Raw genomic sequence first — 6,688 nt, 5'->3', positions numbered from 1 at the left:
ACAATTTTGATGTCTATTGTTGCATTGCAAAGTCTGTATAATGTCAATTAGGGATGTACAATATAGACTGAGTTGTCTAATGGATAAGGCGTCTGACTTCGAATCAGAAGATTGAGGGTTCAAGTCCCTTCGTGGTTGTTTAATTTCATTAGCTCAGCTGATCAGTCCGGTTCCGGTTGGAGCGAGCGGTCGCATCTACACTTCGGTCCGCAGGTAGTATAACTTTTCATTACATTTCGTTATAGTACAACGGTTTGATTTGTCGAATCTTAGCAATTTCTTCTTAGCCAGCTACATAGCCGTCTTTGTATCAACGACAATTGCATAATTATCGTATTTCGTCGTCCTAACGTATCTGCCCAGCAGCTAGCTAAGCAGCTAGCTAACATCCACTGTCCACTAGCACTGTAGAAACTATTACACTCAACTGAACGACTCGATTAGCGTAGTGTCAGCTAGCTACATAGTTGTCTTCGTATCCAAGATAATTGTGCAGTTTAGAGTGTGTAGACTTAGAGTGATTATCTTAATTTACCGAGGTTAGCTAGCCAGCTATTTGTCGTCCTTAACGTAGGAAATGCTGCTAGCTAGCTAGCCAACAGCTAGCCAACCTCTACCGAATTGAACTCTAACTACCCGGTCAACATTCCGCGTCGCTCCACAGGTAGTATCACACTGTACACTCGACGGAACGACTTGATTAGTGTAGTGTCAACATCGCAGCCACTACCAGCTAGCCTACTCCAGCAGTACTGTATCATTTCAATCATTTTAGTCAATAAGATTCTTGCTACGTAAGCTTAACTTTCTGAACATTCGAGACGTGTAGTCCACTTGTCATTCCACTCTCCTTTGCATTAGCGTAGCCTCTTCTGTACCCTGTTAACTATGTGTCTATCTATCCCTGTTCTCTCCTCTCTGCACAGACCATACAAACGCTCCACACCGCGTGGCCGCGGCCACCCTAATCTGGTGGTCCCAGCACGCACGACCCACGTGGAGTTCCTGGTCTCCGGTAGCCTCTGGAACTGCCGATCTGCGGCCAACAAGGCAGAGTTCATCTCAGCCTATGCCTCCCTCCAGTCCCTCGACTTCCTGGCACTGACGGAAACATGGATCACCACAGATAACACTGCTACTCCTACTGCTCTCTCTTCGTCCGCCCACGTGTTCTCGCACACCCCGAGAGCTTCTGGTCAGCGGGGTGGTGGCACCGGGATCCTCATCTCTCCTAAGTGGTCATTCTCTCTCTCTCCCCTTACCCATCTATCTATCGCCTCCTTTGAATTCCATGCTGTCACAGTTACCAGCCCTTTCAAGCTTAACATTCTTATCATTTATCGCCCTCCAGGTTCCCTCGGAGAGTTCATCAATGAGCTTGATGCCTTGATAAGCTCCTTTCCTGAGGACGGCTCACCTCTCACAGTCCTGGGCGACTTTAACCTCCCCACGTCTACCTTTGACTCATTCCTCTCTGCCTCCTTCTTTCCACTCCTCTCCTCTTTTGACCCTCCACCCTCTCACCTTCCCCTCTACTCACAAAGGCGGGCAGCTCGACCTCATCTTTACTAGATGCTGTTCTTCCACTAACCTCACTGCAACTCCCCTCCAAGTCTCCGACCACTACCTTGTATCCTTTTTCCCTCTCGCTCTCATCCAACACTTCCCACACTGCCCCTACTTGGATGGTATCGCGCCCGATCCCAACCTTCGCTCTCTCTCCCCCGCTACTCTTTCCTCTTCCATCCATCTCTTCCCTCTGCTCCTTACCTTCTCCAACCTGCTCCTGACTCTGCCTCCCTCAACCCTCCTCTCTTCCCTTTCTGCATCCTTTGACTCTCTATGTCCCCTATCCTCCAGGCCGGCTCGGTCCTCCCTCCCGCTCCGTGGCTCGATGACTCATTGCGAGCTCACAGAACAGAGCTCCGGGCAGCCGAGCGGAAATGGAGGAAAACTCGCCTCCCTGCGGACCTGGCATCCTTTCACTCCCTCCTCTCTACATTTCCTCCTCTGTCTCTGCTGCTAAAGCCACTTTCTACCACTCTAAATTCCAAGCATCTGCCTCTAACCCTAGGGAAGCTCTTTGCCACCTTCTCCTCCCTCCTGAATCCTCCCCCTCCCCCCCTCCTCCCTCTCTGCAGATGTACTTCGTCAGCCATTTTGAAAAGAAGGTCGACGACATCCGATCCTCGTTTGCTAAGTCAAACGACACCGCTGGTTCTGCTCACACTGCCTACCTGTGCTCTGACCTCTTTCTCCCTCTCTCTCCAGATGAAATCTCGCTTCTTGTGACGGCCGCCGCCCAACAACCTGCTCCGCTCGACCCTATCCCCCTCCTCTCTCCTCCAGACCATTTCCGGGGACCTTCTCCCTTACCTCACCTCGCTCATCAGCTCATCCCTGACCCGCTGGCTACGTCCCTTCCGTCTTCAAGAGAGCGAGAGTTGCACCCCTTCTGAAAAAAACCCTCGATCCCTCCGATGTCAACAACTACAGACCAGTATCCCTTCTTTCTTTTCTCTCCAAAACTCTTGAACGTGCCGTCCTTGGCCAGCTCTCCCGCTATCTCTCTCAGAATGACCTTCTTGATCCAAATCAGTCAGGTTTCAAGACTAGTCATTCAACTGAGACTGCTCTTCTCTGCATCACGGAGGCGCTCCGCACTGCTAAAGCTAACTCTCTCTCCTCTGCTCTCATCCTTCTAGACCTATCGGCTGCCTTCGAGCATTTCGTGAACCATCAGATCCTCCTCTCCACCCTCTCCGAGTTGGGCATCTCGGCGCTTGCCCACGCTTGGATTGCGTCCTACCTGACAGGTCGCTCCTACCAGGTGGCGTGGCGAGAATCTCTCTCGCCACGCGCTCTCACCACTGGTGTCCCCAGGGCTCTGTTCCAGGCCCTCTCCTATTCTCGCTATACACCAAGTCACTTGGCTCTGTCATAACCTCCCATGGTCTCTCCTATCATTGCTATGCAGACGACACACAATTAATCTTCTCCTTTCCCCCTTCTGATGACCAGGTGGCGATGGCATCTCTGCATGTCTGGCAGACATATCAGTGTGGATGACGGATCACCACCTCAAGCCTGAACCTCGGCAAGACGGAGCTGCTCTTCCTCCCGGGGAAGGACTGCCGTTCCCATGATCTCGCCATCACGGTTGACAACTCCATTGTGTCCTCCTCCCAGAGCGCTAAGAACCCTTGCGTGATCCTGGACAACACCCTGTCGATTCTCAACCAACATCATGGCGGTGGCCCGTTCTGCAGGTTCATGCTCTACAACATCCGCAGAGTACGACCCTGCCTCACACAGGAAGCGGGCGCAGGTCCTAATCCAGGCACTTGTCATCTCCCCGTCTGGATTACTGCAACTCGCTGTTGGCTGGGCTCCCTGCCTGTGCCATTAAACCCCTACAACTCATCCAGAACGCCGCAGCCCGTCTGGTGTTCAACCTTCCCAAGTTCTCTCACGTCACCCCGCTCCTCCGCTCTCTCCACTGGCTTCCAGTTGAAGCTCGTGATCCGCTACAAGACCATGGTGCTTGCCTACGGAGCTGTGGGGAACGGTACCGCAGTACCTCCAGGCTCTGATCAGGGCCCTACACCCAAGCAAGGGCACTGCGTTCATCCACCTCTGGCCTGCTCGCCTCCCTACCATTGAGGAAGTACAGTTCCCGCTCCAGCCCAGTCAAAACTGTTCGCTGCTCTGGCCCCCCAATGGTGGAACAAACTCCCTCACGACGCCAGGACAGCGGAGTCAATCACCACCTTCCGGAGACACCTGAAACCCCACCTCTTCAAGGAATACCTAGGATAGCTAAGTAATCCTTCTCACCACCCCCTTAATGACTTAGATGCACTATTGTAAAGTGGATGTTCCACTGGATGTCAGAAGGTGAATTCACCAATTTGTAAGTCGCTCTGGATAAGAGCGTCTGCTAAATGACTTAAATGTAAATGTAAATGATTTAAACGTCTATGCAATTTCCTAAAATAAGGCATTGGACATTGTTATTTAACTTTTATTATCGAAGACTGCAAGGCCTGAGAATTATTGTGTCTGAATCTGCATCGCAAGATTGAAGGAAAGAGTATCTTTGTACTTGTTAAAAATCACTAGCTTTCATCATTCGGACAGGTTCACAACTTTGATGTCTGTTGTTGCATAGCAAAGTCTGTATAATGTCAATTAGGGATGTATAATATGAACTGCGTGGCCCAATGGATAAGGCGTCTGACTTGAATCAGAAGATTGAGGGTTCGAGTCCCTTCGTTTGTTTAATTTCATTAGCTCAGCTGATTTAAACATCTTTGCAATTTCCGAAATAAGGCATTGGTCTTGTTGCTTGGACATTGTTGTTCAACTTTAATAATCTAAGACTGCAAGGCCTGAGAATTATTGTGTCTGAATCTGCATCGCAATATTGAAGGAAAGAGTATCTTTGTACTTGTTAAAATTCACGAGCTTTCCTCATTCGGGGCAGGTTTAATATTGTTGCATAGCAAAGTCTGTATGATGTCAAATAGTGCAAGTTTAATTTCATTGGCTCAGCTAATTGGTACATGTTTGCAATTTCCCTAAATAAGGCATTGGTCTTGTTGCTTTGAACAGCTTGGACATTGTTGTTCAACTTTAATAATCGAAGATGCAAGGCCTGAGAATTATTGTGTCTGAATCTGCATTGCAATATTGAAGGAAAGAGTATCTTTGTACTTGTTAAAATTCACGAGCTTTCCTCATTCGGGCAGGTTTATACAGCAAAGTCTGTATGATGTCAAATAGTGTCACATAGGACTTTAGCCTAATGGATAAGTCGTCTTGACTTCGAATCAGAAGATTGAGTGCCTGAACCTTCAAAGCTGTTTAATTTCATAAGCTCAGCTGATTTGAACATCTTTGCAATTTCCCGAATTATGCATTGCTCTTGTTGCTTGGACATTGTTATTCAACTTGTATTATCTTAGACTGCAAGGCCTGAGAATTATTGTGTCTGAATCTGCATCGCAAGATTGAAGGAAAGAGTATCTTTGTACTTGTTAAAAATCACTAGCTTTCCTCACTCGTACAGGTTCACAATTTTGATGTCTAATGTTGCATAGCAAAGTCTGTATAATGTCAATTAGGGACATATAATATAGACTGCGTGGCCTAATGGATAAGGCGTCTGACTTCGAATCAGAAGATTGAGGGTTCGAGTCCCTTCGTGGTTGTCTAATTTCATTAGCTCAGCTGATTTAAACATCTATGCAATTTCCTAAAATAATGCAGTGGTCTTGCTGCTTGGACATTGTTGTTCAACTTTTATTATCGAAGACTGCAAGGCCTGAGAATTATTGTGTCTGAATCTGAATCTCAATATTGAAGGAAAGAGTATCTTTGTACTTGTTAAAATCACTAGCTTTCCTCATTCGGACAGGTTTATACAGCAAAGTCTGTATGATGTCAAATAGGGTCGTTTAATTTCATTGGCTCAGCTAATTAGTACATGTTTGCAATTCCCCTAAATAAGGCATTGGTCTTGTTGCTTTGAAAAGCTTGGACATTGTTGTTCAACTTTAATAATCTAAGACTGCAAGGCCTGAGAATTATTGTGTCTGAATCTGCATTGCAATATTGAAGGAAAGAGTATCTTTGTACTTGTTAAAATTCACGAGCTTTCCTCATTCGGGCAGGTTTATACAGCAAAGTCTGTATGATGTCAAATAGTGTCGTTTAATTTCATTGGCTCAGCTAATTAGTACATGTTTGCAATTCCCCTAAATAAGGCATTGGTCTTGTTGCTTTGAAAAGCTTGGACATTGTTGTTCAACTTTAATAATCTAAGACTGCAAGGCCTGAGAATTATTGTGTCTGAATCTGCATCGCAAGATTGAAGGAAAGAGTATCTTTGTACTTGTGAAAAATCACTAGCTTGCCTCATTCTGACAGGTTCACAACTTTGATGTCTGTTGTTGCTAAGCAAAGTCTGTATGATGTCAAATAGGGTCGTTTAATTTCATTAGCTCATCTAATTCGTACATGTTGGAAATTTCCCGAAATAAGCCATTGGTGTTGTTGCTTTGAAAAGCTTGGGCATGGTTGTTCAACTTTAATAATCTAAGACTGCAAGGCCTGAGAATTATTGTGTCTGAATCTGCATCGCAATATTGAAGGAAAGAGTACCTTTGTACTTGTTAAAAATCACTAGCTTTCCTCATTCGGACAGGTTCATACAGCAAAGTCTGTATGATGTCAAATAGGGTCGTTTAATTTCATTAGCTCATCTAATTCGTACATGTTGGCAATTTCCCGAAATAAGGCATTGGTGTTGTTGCTTTGAAAAGCTTGGGCATGGTTGTTCAACTTTAATAATCTAAGACTGCAAGGCCTGAGAATTATTGTGTCTGAATCTGAATCTCAATATTGAAGGAAAGAGTATCTTTGTACTTGTTAAAATCACTAGCTTTCCTCATTCGGACAGGTTCATACAGCAAAGTCTGTATGATGTCAAATAGGGTCGTTTAATTTCATTGGCTCAGCTAATTAGTACATGTTTGCTATTCCCCTAAATAAGGCATTGGTCTTGTTGCTTTGAAAAGCTTGGACATTGTTGTTCAACTTTAATAATCTAAGACTGCAAGGCCTGAGAATTATTGTGTCTGAATCTGCATCGCAAGATAGTAGTCGTAACTGAACGAAGCATGAT

At 45.9% G+C, this 6,688-nt stretch overlaps 1 non-coding gene across 1 annotated transcript; it reads left to right on the top strand.

Annotated features, from left to right (window-relative positions):
- Positions 1 to 5,140: 5,140 nt before the first annotated feature.
- Positions 5,141 to 5,213, top strand: trnar-ucg (transfer RNA arginine (anticodon UCG)). Its single transcript has one exon. It is a non-coding gene; the product is annotated as a tRNA-Arg (tRNA).
- The last annotated feature ends 1,475 nt before the right edge of the window (positions 5,214 to 6,688 follow it).

Source organism: Oncorhynchus masou, unplaced genomic scaffold (assembly GCF_036934945.1).
Source record: "Oncorhynchus masou masou isolate Uvic2021 unplaced genomic scaffold, UVic_Omas_1.1 unplaced_scaffold_12336, whole genome shotgun sequence".
NCBI lineage: Eukaryota > Metazoa > Chordata > Actinopteri > Salmoniformes > Salmonidae > Oncorhynchus > Oncorhynchus masou.
This window is presented reverse-complemented; position numbering and strand designations above follow the sequence as displayed.